Raw genomic sequence first — 12876 nt, forward strand, 5'->3', positions numbered from 1 at the left:
TGTGTGTGTGTGTGTGTGTGTGTGTGTGTGTGTGTGTAAGAGACAGAAAGAAAGAGAGAGAAGGGTGTGTGGGGTGTTACAAGGTGTGTGTGTGTGCGCTTGTTTGGGCTGCTCGCTCCCCTCCAGGAAATAAGCTGCTCCCAGACAGGGCCTCTCGGCACAGGGCCAAAACGCTGAACGTTGTGTGTGTGTGTGTGTTCTGGCACCCACCAAGAAACACAACGTAGAGCTCTCCTGTGACATGTTGTCATGCTTTAACAAAGAGGGAAAGAGAAAGAGAGAGAGAGCGAGAGGGGAGAACAAGAAACATGGACGAGCGATAGAGCGAGAGAGAGGAGAGTGGATAGCAAGGGTATCCGCCCAGTTGCAGTCCAAATCAAATCGACCACACACAACTGGATTCCCTTTGCAGGCGTCAAGAGATATGTATGAAATTGTTAACAGTGAGAGTGAGCCAAAACCAGAACACACACACAGATCAGACCGCCCAGTCACAGGAGGACATCAGATAACCACTGCTGTGAACGAAGGAGGAGTGGCCAGAAAACACACCAGAGATCAGACCGCCCAGTCACAGGAGGACATCAGATAACCACTGCTGTGAACGAGGGAGGAGTGGCCAGAAAACACACCAGAGATCAGACCGCCCAGTCACAGGAGGACATCAGATAACCACTGCTGTGAACGAGGGAGGAGTGGCCAGAAAACACACCAGAGATCTCTCTCGCTCTCTTTCTCCCGTCCATCATCCCTCCATCGTTACCTCTCATTAATAGCACTGAGCTGTGATCACCTCGGTGACATACAGACGGAGAAGGAGCAGGCCTCGGGTCCCATAGTAGCAGTGCAAGCAGATACAGACATACAGTCCCTAGGGAAAGTTTACACACCCTTGAACTTTCTTTCCCCACATTTCGTTGCATTACAAAGTGGGACTGAAATAGATTTAATTGACTTTTTTGTTGTTGTCAATGAGCTACACAAAAAATACTCGAATTAATCATTAATAACAGTGTCATAACTGCGAGATGGGTTATTCACCCCCTTTGTTTAGGTAAGCCTAAATTATAATGAACAAAAATATCAACGCAACATGCAACAAATTCAAAGATTTGACTGAGTTACAGATTATAAAAGGAAATCAGTCAATTAAAATAAATTCATTGGGCCCGAATCTATGGATTTCACGAGTGGGCATAGTCTCACCCACTTGGCAACCAGGCCCACCAACTGGGGAGCCAAGACCAGCCAATCAGAATGAGTTTTTCCCCACAAAAGGGCTTTATTACAGACAGAACTACTCCCCAGTTTCATCAGCTGTCCGGGTGGCTCGTCTCAGACGATCCGGAAGGTGAAGAAGGCGGTTGTGGAGGTCCTGGGTTGGTGTGGTTACACGTGGTCTGCGGTTGTGAGGCCAAGTTGGACATGCAGCCAAGTTCTCTAAAACGACGTTGGATGCGGCTTATGGTTGAGAAATTAACATTTAATTATCTGGCAACAGCTCTGGTGGACATTCTTGCAGTCAGCATGACAACTGAAATAAATTGAGACATCTATGGCATCGTGTTGTGTGACAAAACCGCACATTTTAGAATGGCCTTTTATTGTCCCCAGCACAAGATGCACCTGTGTAATAACCATGCTGTTTAATCAGCTTCTTGACTTGATATGCCACACCTGGATGGATTATGAAATGCTCACTAACGGGATGTAAACAAATTTGTGCACCAAATTTGAGAGAAATCAGCTTTTTGTGCATATGGCAAATATTTTATTTCAGTTCATGAAACATGGGACCAACACTTTTTGTTCAGTATAGTTCAGAAGTCAAATTTGTCTTAACAAATCACATAATATGTTATATGGAATCACTCTGTGAATTAATAGGGGTTGACATGATTTTTTAATGACTACCCCTTCCTCTGTCCGACATACATACATCTTCAACTACAAAGACCATGGAGCTTTTCGAATCCCTCATAAAGAAGGGCAGTGATTGGTAGATGGGTAACAATAACAAATCAAATACCTAATACATATTTAAGCACGGTCAAGTTAATAATTATGCTGTGGATTATGTAACACACCACCCAGACACATAAAAGATGCAGTCGTCCTTCTGAACTGAGCTGCAGGAAAGGAAGGAAACTGCTCAGGGATGCCAACATTGAGGCCATTGGTGATTTAAAAAACTTTCAATGGTTGTGACGGGAGAAAAACGATGGATCAACATTGTAGTGACTGCACAATAATGACCTAAATAACAGAATACAAATATACATCATAAAATTGATCAACAAAACATGAATATGTTTGCAACAAGGCACTAAAGTAGAAACACGGCAAAGGAATACACTTTTTTTGCCTAAATGCAAAGTCTTATGTTTTGGGCAAATCCAACACAATATCAGAGTAACTGCCTCCTTATTTTCAAGCATGGTGGTGGCTGCATCATGTTATGGGTATGCTTGACATCGGGAAAGACAGGGGAGATTTTATAGGATGAAAATAAACGGGATGGAGCTAAGCGCAGGCAAATCCTAGAGGAAACCTGCTGCAGTCTGCTTTACACCAGAAACCGAGAGAGGAATTCACCTCTCAGCAGGACAATAACCTACAACACAAAGCCAAATCGACACTGCAGTTGCTTACCAAGAATACAGTGAATGATCTTGAGTGGCCAAGTTGGCTTTTTACTTAAATCTGCTTTAAAAGCTATGGCAATACTTGCTGTCTAGCCATGATCCCCAACACCTTGTCAGAGCTAGAAGAATTTTGAAAATAATGGGCAAATATTGCACAACACAGGTGTGCAAAGCTCTTATAAGACTTACCCAAGAAGACTCACAGCTGTACTCGCTGCCAAAGGTGTTTCTAACATATAATGTGTTTCATTTTTATTAGTCTTAAAAAATGTAATTGTCCACTTAACATGAGAGTATTTGTGTAGATCACTGACCAAAAAATGGCAATTAAATCAATTTTAATCCCACTTTGTAACACAATAAAATGTGAAGAAATCCAAGGGGGGCTGGAGACTTTCTATAGTCACTGTATACAAACAGTGACAGACGCAAACATACACAGACAAACACAAGCACAGATGCACAAGATCAGCATTTGTATAAATGCACAGAAACGTACAGACACGCTTCCTTACCCGGCTAACTGCGTGCTCCAACCAGACGGCCCCGCTGCAAGAGAGAAACATCAAATCATTCTGTCGGCGCAATGCAGAATGCTCTAAAATCCACTTTCTTTAAAAACATTTTTTGGAATCAAATGATATCACTTGATAAGACGCCAAACTTACCATTCCCACACGTCATTATGATTGGCTCTTTGCTGTGGCTGCAAAGCCCCTGACCGTGATGTTAACATCTTGAATGTTTGTTCAGGTGATGCCAGGCTGGCCCATGCCAACAGCACACCGAGGCCGTGGCATCATGTTAGGCTGCGAATAGAGAAGCACGTCAGTGCAATGACATTAGAACTGAAGAGAAGCCTAGAGGCCTGGCATGACAGGTAAGGACTTAAGTTGTGTGTCTGAGGAGAAATCAGGGAGCTCACAAGAGCATTGCGGTTAGTAATAATGGTGCTCATTTGTTGTTATAGATTAACACACTTATCCTGAACATGTGACAACATCCCCAGCATTTTAATGTCAGCAGCTTCAGCCATTCCTAAACGCAGGAGACACTTAGACGGAGTATTGTCGGAGTGTGTGTCGGTCTCTAGTGGATTCCTGATTGTATCACGTGAGCATTTCGAGGCCACATCAAATCAAAATGCATTTGTCATATGCCCCGAATACAACAGGTGTAGACTTTACCGTGAAATACTTACTTACGAGCCCTTTCCCAACAACGCAGAGTTAAAAAATACGAACAATATGCTAAATAAAAAGGAAATAATAACACAATAAAATAACAATAACGACGCTACAGTATATACAAGGAGTACCGGTACCGAGTCAATGTGCAGGGGTACGAGGTAGTAATATGTACAGGTAATATGTGCAGGTAATATGTACGAGGTAATGTCTACAGGTAATATGTACAGGTAATATGTACAGGTAATATGTACAGGTAATATGTGCAGGTAATATGTACAAGGTAATATCTACAGGTAATATGTACAGGTAATATGTACGAGGTAATATCTACAGGTAATATGTACAGGTAATATCTACCGGCAATATGTACAGGTAATATCTACAGGTAATATCTACAGGTAATATGTACGAGGTAATATCTACAGGTAATATGTACAGGTAATATGTACAGGTAATATGTATGAGGTAATATCTACAGGTAATATCTACAGGTAATATGTACGAGGTAATATCTACAGGTAATATCTACAGGTAATATGTACAGGTAATATCTACAGGTAATATGTACGAGGTAATATCTACAGGTAATATGTACGAGGTAATATCTACAGGTAATATGTACAGGTAATATGTACGAGGTAATATCTACAGGTAATATGTATGAGGTAATATCTACAGGTAATATGTACAGGTAATATGTACAGGTAATATGTATGAGGTAATATCTACAGGTAATATGTACGAGGTAATATCTACAGGTAATATGTACAGGTAATATGTACAGGTAATATGTATGAGGTAATATCTACAGGTAATATCTACAGGTAATATGTACGAGGTAATATCTACAGGTAATATCTACAGGTAATATGTACAGGTAATATCTACAGGTAATATGTATGAGGTAATATCTACAGGTAATATGTACGAGGTAATATCTACAGGTAATATGTACAGGTAATATGTACAGGTAATATGTATGAGGTAATATCTACAGGTAATATGTACAGGTAATATGTACAGGTAATATGTACGAGGTCATATCTACAGGTAATATCTACAGGTAATATGTACAGGTAATATGTACAGGTAATATGTGCAGGTAATATGTACGAGGTAATGTCTACAGGTAATATGTACAGGTAATATGTGCAGGTAATATGTACAGGTAATATGTGCAGGTAATATGTACGAGGTAATATCTACAGGTAATATGTACAGGTAATATGTGCAGGTAATATGTACAGGTAATATGTACAGGTAAAATGTGCAGGTAATATGTGCAGGTAATATGTGCAGGTAATATGTACAGGTAATATGTACAGGTAATATGTACAGGTAATATGTACAGGTAATATATGCATGTAGGCAGTGGCAACCCATCATTCAGGGTGGGTTTTGAGCCCTACATTTTAAGCTAAAAAAAGGTTGCCTGTTTTTCATGTTATTTTGGAATTAATATTTGTCATATATCAGTTTGCAAAAATAAGTTAATAAAGCCGCATACAAACATGGTCTCTTTTTTTTTTTTTTTTTTTGAGTAAGACAGCTCCAAAACGCAGGTGCAGCTCAGTGCTTTATGTGGTGGTGGGGTAGCCAGCGGAAAATACGTAGCGTAGGGGTTGGTAATGTTCTCTAGTTGCGCCGTGATTGGCTCAGTGTTCTGTCACTCATGGGGAGACTACATCACCACCAAATCTAAGGGTAGAGCAACATTGGCCATGCTATAAATCCAGGATGAATTCTGCCATGCTCAAAACAACTGTTAACTCGGATCTGGGAAATCTGACTTCAGTGAGTTCAAGACAACTGGGAACTCGGGAAACAATTGAGCTCTGACTGGGAAAATACGTTTTCAACGGTCATCCAGCTCGGAATTGTAAATCGGGAACTTGGGCCTCTTTCTCGATCTACGACCTGAAGATCACTGATGTTATCATCATTCGACCTTGTTTTTTTCAGAGTTCCCAGTTGTCTTGAAAGCACCATAAATTCAGAAAATGCCAGACTTTGATGACAAAATTTTCCAATGAAGGACCGTCGCGCCACCTTCCTGTTCAAGTGAGCACAGCACAATAAGATGAGTCCAAAAATGTATTGTATACTGATGCATAAATTATGTAATATGCCAGGGAGATATGTATTCTGTAGCTAAGAAAGTAATACTAAGTGTATGTTGTGTAGTAAGTTGTTAGTAGCCCATGTGCCTCACCCTAATAATTTGGTTTATTTTCACCTCTTCATTTCGCCTACTGTTCTGACTTGGTGGGTCACATGTAGCCTATAACCTGTTTTAGAGAAATGTAATCATCCCGTTATTTTACCAGGTAAGATGACTGAGAACACGTTCTCATTTGCAGCAACGGCCTGGGGAATAGTTACAGGGGAGAGGAGGGGGATGAATGAGCCAATTGTAAACTGGGGATTATTAGGTGACCTTGATGGTTTGAGGGCCAGATAGGGAATTTAGCCAGGACACCGGGGTTAACACCCCTACTGTTACGATAAGTGTCATGGGATCTGTAATGACCTCAGAGAGTCAGGACACCCGTTTAACATCCCATCCGAAAGACGGATATTGTAAGAGCATTCACTGTCTGCTTATATGCTCCCTTTTCTTATCCTACGGTTCAGACTTGGTGTACAGGGAGAATAATGTAAGAACGGGCCATGTCCTGAATTATGTTGCTGTACATTTCAAAAGTGCTGAATAAATAGTTATATTGACTACGTCCGTCTTAGCTCGCTCATTAATGTCTTAATCAAAATTACGGATTGCCTCTTATGCGCTTGTCATCCCCTTATGCCACAGTTTGTACATCTCAATTGCCAGTAGAAACCGCATTTGTTTAAGCAAGTCAGCCATATCAGGTATGTTTTTTTAAAAGGCAGTAAATGAGGCTGAATGAACCGTTGCCAGACAAGGCTCCGCTGATAGCCAGGTGTAGCAACGGTAAGGTGATGGGACTGCTGTTGGGACTCTGCTGTTGGCCCTAACAGTTTGTGGATACCATGTGTCACCGTTTTAGTGCAATTACTGTATTGTTTAGTGTTGTGTAGTAGCTTTGCTGGCATGCACCCACCCCCCCCCCAAAAAAAATGTGTTTGCCCCAACAAGATGTACATGCTAAAATCGCCACTGCATGTAGGTAGGGGTAAAGGTGACTAGGCAATCCGGATAGATAATAAACAGAGTAGCGTATGTGAAGAATGTTAAAGTGTGTCTATGTGTGAGTGTGTGTGTGTGTGTGTGTGTGTGTGTGTGTGTGTGTTGCGTCAATGGGTGCGTTCGTAAATTTACAAAATTTACTATCTACTCCGATTTCGTAGCCCTCTCTGCGGGTGCCAGAGCGCAGAATAACTGAGGAATATACAAACGCTCAAAACCCCTTGAATATGACAAGTGTCAGTAAACCTCGGAGAAAAATCATAATTCAATAGTTGCCAGCAAGCAACGTTACAGTCACCAACGCTCTGGATAACATGAAACCGTCTAATCAGCTTTGCTTGGGCGAGTAAAATGGTCAGCTGTTCTCTCATTTGTGTCTGGAAGTAGCTAGCAAGTTAGCCAACGTTAGCCAGTTAGCCTGGGTGCCGTTGTGAGGTCAGAACGCTCAGATCAACCCAGAATTTACTCCTCCGCAAAAACTTTCTGAATTTACGAACGCACCCAATATGTTTGAATTTTGTCACCATTTCTATTTAATTTGGCATCTTATCTTTCACTCTGTATTGTTGGTATAGGACCCGTAAGTAAGCACTTCACTGTTAGTCTACACCTGTTGTCTACGAAGCATCTGACAAATACAATTTGACTTGATTTAATCTCAGCTACAAGTATTTTCTTGGCGACTACTAGTTATAATCTAGAAGAAGAAAAAAAACGCCCAACTATTTAGGCGAGGTGCTGGCTAGCGGAGTAGAAAACGTGAAAATAAAAGAGGGCCGCACACTAGGAGCTCAGATGCAAAAAATTTAATTACCAACATTTCGACAGCCAAGCTGTCTTCATCAGGGTATAATCACAAACACTGCGGGATGACTCGTTTATATAGTGTCAAAAGACACAGGTGTCTGTAATCATGGCCAAGAGTGGCCTAATATCATTGGTTAATTATAAAATATTAAAATTTCATACAAAGAACAGCATACAAACAACAAATGGATAGCATACGATCATAAACTCATTTTCTACTACACAAGCTTACAAACAATTACAATGGCAAAGTCACAATAATCACAATAATGGCTTCAGATCAGTCTACGTTGAGACCGAAGGGAGAAATAGTCTAAGTTAAAGATCCAGGCAGCCTCTCGTTTTAACAATACATTATCAAGGTCACCCCCTCTCCTAGGGCGGGTGACATGTTCGATGCCAATCTAACGCAGAGACGAAATCGAGTGGCCTGCCTCTAAGAAGTGGGCCGCAACTGGGTAAGTAAAGTGTTTACACCTAATGGTGCTACGATGCTCTGAGATACGTACTTTTAATTCGCGCTTTCTTTTACCCACAATTTTTACCACAAGGACAAGTTATAAGGTAAATAACTGCCTTAGTGGAACACGTAATAACACCTTTAATTGGGATCGATTTCCCTGTTTGTGGGTGTTTGAGGGATCTACATTTATAAGTGCATTGAGCACAGCCATTACATTTGTAATTTCCATCCAGTAGGGGCGCAAATAGACGTTGTTCAGGAATATCTTGGGGTGGTAAATCAGTGTACCAATTGGTCTCTTAGATTTCTGCCCCGCGAGAATACGACCAAGAGAAGGTTCGAAAACACATTACCGAGACTTTCATCGGATTTTAGAATGTTGCAATGTTTGTGAAAGATTCCCTTAATTTGTTCAGAACGCTTTAAATAGCGGGTAGTTAGAACACAAGAATGCGTATTTTTGCGAGACTGCCCTTGAAAAAGGTCATGTCTCGTTTTGTTTAGAATTTTCTCAATGGCAATATTAATCTGATCATTTTTGTAGCCCCTCTCCTTGAACTTTCTTTGCGTCTCAAGACATATTTCTGTCGAAATCTGATTGTTTTTTGCAAAATATTTTGATTCGACAGAATTGGCTGTAGGGCAAACTATTTTTCAAGTGAAGTGGGTGCCAACTATCAGCCCTCAATAAACTGTTACGACCAGTAGGCTTCCTGTAAAGCTAGGTGGTAATCTATCAACGTCAAAATAAAAGCTTCGGGTGGATGTTGCCTTACCATAATGCCTAACCATAACCTTTTAAAACTTCCATCAGAAAACCCTGATAGCCAGGCAGAGCCACGTCAAGCCCATTTTATAGACCTGTGGCGTCCTCTAGTGGCGAAAATAAGGACGTGAATCAAGTGGGCGGAGATAGAACTGGCAAGGATATGGAGAGAAAAAAAAATACATTGAACAAATTCAAACGCTTTTCCTGGAAATTCTACGGAACCCGCCACAACTTCACCACATGACATTTCAGAAAGAAAATGCGACACTCCTTCCCCGAACACTGGAAGGCCTAGATTTCATTCAATGGCCGCGGTTACTTAACCATTATTTCATTAAATATCACAGACAGGACATTTTGGACCCTGGCATCACCGAGAAAGATACAACTTCAAGCCACATGTAGGTTTTGATCACGTTATAGCAGAGTAAAAAGGTTGAACCGAAAGCAGCACACCAGCCCGTCACTAGGCGATTACAACATCGTCTACTCATACGGGGTTCCCGTAAACCCATCGTTATTGTAACCAGATGACCATATTGCAAACACTTTCGATATTACTAATTGTGAAAGAATAAAACACAGCTGGCAGAAACACAACGTGCAAAATGCGTTTGCTACTTTTCCTAAAGCCTACGTCTTAGTAGTTTTAGGCAACGAATAGGAAACTTCGCATCTACCTTGTTACGTTGTAGTAGCCTGTGTAATAAATGTTTGTAACCAACGCGCATAATCATCTCTTAATTAGGATGCATTGTTCCAATCGTTGGACATAGCATACCAGTAGCCTATAAAGTAGGCATTCACTCAATACCATTCGTTCTAGATCTAATTTTGGCTAAACATTCTCTGATACGGCAATTCTGGTTAATTATGCAACATTATAAGCCTGTGTTAATTAGTCTATAACAGTAAAATCGTTTATCGTACCTGTTTGTGCATGCTGTTTTCTCATGGGAGGTGCCGTTGCTGCACACTGTAACAGAAAAACCTTCGTAACACATCTTCTTTCCACACGAATGACGTTCGTTCAGCCACGTAGCCTCCCAAAACCGTTCCCCAAATTAAGTAATAGCTGAATAATGTGTCAAAAATCCTTACTCCATTTAGAAAATGTCGTCTTGCAGAAACTGTACACGCAGATACATTATGAAATCGTTGCTTGGGAGAGATGAGAGCATTTAGAGAATCAGCCATGGGCATGGCACAACGATTAGTCTCGTGTTGTTGCACAATTTCAAAGCTGTACAGTAATCTCTAATCTTGCATATCGTCTTCCAAAATGAATGTACAGCCCTCTCGCAGAAGAATTGAACATTCCGTTTCAAAATCGCTAAGCCAAGTACGTAGCTGCTACAACCGCCGGTATAGGCTATGCGTGCACCGCGGGCGGGTTTGCCACACGCATGTTCAATCCAAACAAGCCTTTAGATATCAATATATTTTAGGACACCAGGACCAAAGCGGCGATGGATACTAAGAAATTGCGCAGTTCTTAATCAATTGAAACGCATACTGTTTCCCCAACTCTCCTGTTGTAATGGCTCTTATCTTCCTCCTCCCTCCCTCTCGCTCTCTCTCTCTTTCCCTCTCATGCAGGTTTATTTTTGGTGGACGAGTCTTGGACATAAACTGCCAGCCTTATTACTAACTGGCAAACACACTGTAGGGCTTGCTGAAATGCTCTTAGCCTCTATTCTTCAGAGCACAAATGACCCTGATTTTTCCATTATTTGAGGGCTTGATCAATCATTTCTGCTATAATTTCAGTTGGACATAATGCAAGTCCATAAGGGGCATTTAGGATTTATAAAGTTATTTTATATAGTGATGTTTTCATAATAATGATTTCCTTTAGATAACAGGCCAGTTCACCACCGTGGATAATAGTTAGTTTACTAAACACACTATCAAGGGTTAGCACATTGGATTTGACAAAACATTTCTCTAGGAATAGTGGATCTCGTTTTACAGCATTTAATTGAATAAGCAGACTGGAAAGTTTGCTTCCAATAGAAAATGCCTCAAACAAACACCAGAGGAGTTCTGTAAAAGACAAGACAAGGTGATTTTTTTTAATACTATTGACCCTCTTCTTCAGAAAGTGTAATGCACAATAACGACTGTACATGTTACGTTGAGAGTTTTCTCATCTCAAATTAAAAATGTGTTTCTCGCTTTCAACAAACAAGACTGAGCCAACACTTTCCCTTGCAACACTGCCTCAGAGGAACTTAAAAGCTTATTTGAATTTGAATTCAGCATGTTGCTATGAGCTCCCGAACAACAACTGGTAGCACACGCACACACACACATACACACACACAGCCCAGACCTGGGCCACATAAAGAGGCCCTCTCTCCGTCTCTTTCAGAAGGCATTCCCACCTGAATACGGCCTTGAACTGGAGGGAGGCGCTCACTACCTCCCTCCTTCACAACCGTTTCTTCTGTTTCCCTTTCTCCCCAGCCCCTCTCTTGTTTTCCCCTCCTTTGAATAACTTTGTGTTGAAGCCTTTTACAGTGTGTGTGTGTGTGTGTGTGTCTAGAGTGAGTACTCGCTCAGCAAATGTCTCTTGATTTAGTTAATTAGAATGCCCCTCCTACTTCCACTTTGAGAAAATGTGTTAGCATAAATATTTCCATCTCATCTCGTTAAGCACATTGTGTTTGTGTGTGTGTGTGTATGCACACAGTTTGCCATCCTGACATAAAATGTGCCATTCAGACATTTCAGCACTTTGCCAATCCTACAAACAAACGCAGAAAGTTGAAGCATACACACACAGCAGGGGTTTTTTCTGTATCAAACAGGGGCTTAGGTGGTGGGTGTGGCAGAGGGCGTGGCAATGGGAGGAGTTGGCACTGGATTTGAGATGGAGCTGAGAGAAAATGCAATTCTGTGCATTATGCCATGGCTAATGCGGTGTTCTTTTGCTGAAACGTAATAACACAATCAATACTGCTAAATTAATTGTTTTTTGGAATTTGAAATTCTCCCTGACTGTCTTCTCTTTTATTTTGGGGATTGTTCATTCTCAAAGATTATATTATTAAAATATATATATTTTCTCTCTACTTTCTATCAAGGTTTTAGTAATTTAAGTTCCCACTGAATGTGTTTTTCCATCCCAAGAAATAAACAATAATATTTAGACATTAGGGCTTGAACTCCTTCTTGATCTTCCTTAGTGACATCTGGATGTTGTGAATGTCTCTGTGTGTTACTGTGTCTTCTGTGTGAACTATTGTTTACCTGTGCAGGAATATACACTGCTCAAAAAAATAAAGGGAACACTTAAACAACACAATGTAACTCCAAGTCAATCACACTTCTGTGAAATCAAACTGTCCACTTAGGAAGCAACACTGATTGACAATACATTTCACATGCTGTTGTGCAAATGGAATAGACAACAGGTGGAAATTATAGGCATTTAGCAAGACACCCCCAATAAAGGAGTGGTTCTGCAGGTGGGGACCACAGACCACTTCTCAGTTCCTATGCTTCCTGGCTGATGTTTTGTTCACTTTTGAATGCTGGCGGTGCTTTCATTCTAGTGGTAGCATGAGACGAAGTCTACAACCCACACTAGTGGCTCAGGTAGTGCAGCTCATCCAGGATGGCACATCAATGTGAGCTGTGGCAAGAAGGTTTGCTGTGTCTGTCAGCGTAGTGTCCAGAGCATGAAGGCGCTACCAGGAGACAGGCCAGTACACCAGGAGACGTGGAGGAGGCCGTAGGAGGGAAACTACCCAGCAGCAGGACCGCTACCTCCGCCTTTGTGCAAGGAGGAGCACTGCCAGAGCTCTGCAAAATCACCTCCAGCAGGC

General features: G+C 41.3%; 1 long non-coding RNA gene across 1 annotated transcript in view; it reads right to left on the minus strand.

Moving 5' to 3' along the window:
- LOC109882799 (uncharacterized) overlaps nucleotides 1-10631 on the minus strand; it is a 73584-nt gene extending 62953 nt beyond the window's left edge. Inside the window, exons 1-3 of the long non-coding RNA XR_002254067.2 lie at nucleotides 9974-10631; nucleotides 3314-3454; nucleotides 3161-3194 (exon numbers count right to left, since the gene is read on the minus strand). This is a non-coding gene — a long non-coding RNA (uncharacterized LOC109882799). The remainder of the gene's footprint in view (nucleotides 1-3160; nucleotides 3195-3313; nucleotides 3455-9973) is intronic.
- Between the last annotated feature and the right edge of the window lie 2245 nt (nucleotides 10632-12876).

The sequence above is a fragment of the Oncorhynchus kisutch genome, linkage group LG9 (genome assembly GCF_002021735.2).
Source record: "Oncorhynchus kisutch isolate 150728-3 linkage group LG9, Okis_V2, whole genome shotgun sequence".
Classification (NCBI taxonomy): Eukaryota; Metazoa; Chordata; class Actinopteri; order Salmoniformes; family Salmonidae; genus Oncorhynchus; species Oncorhynchus kisutch.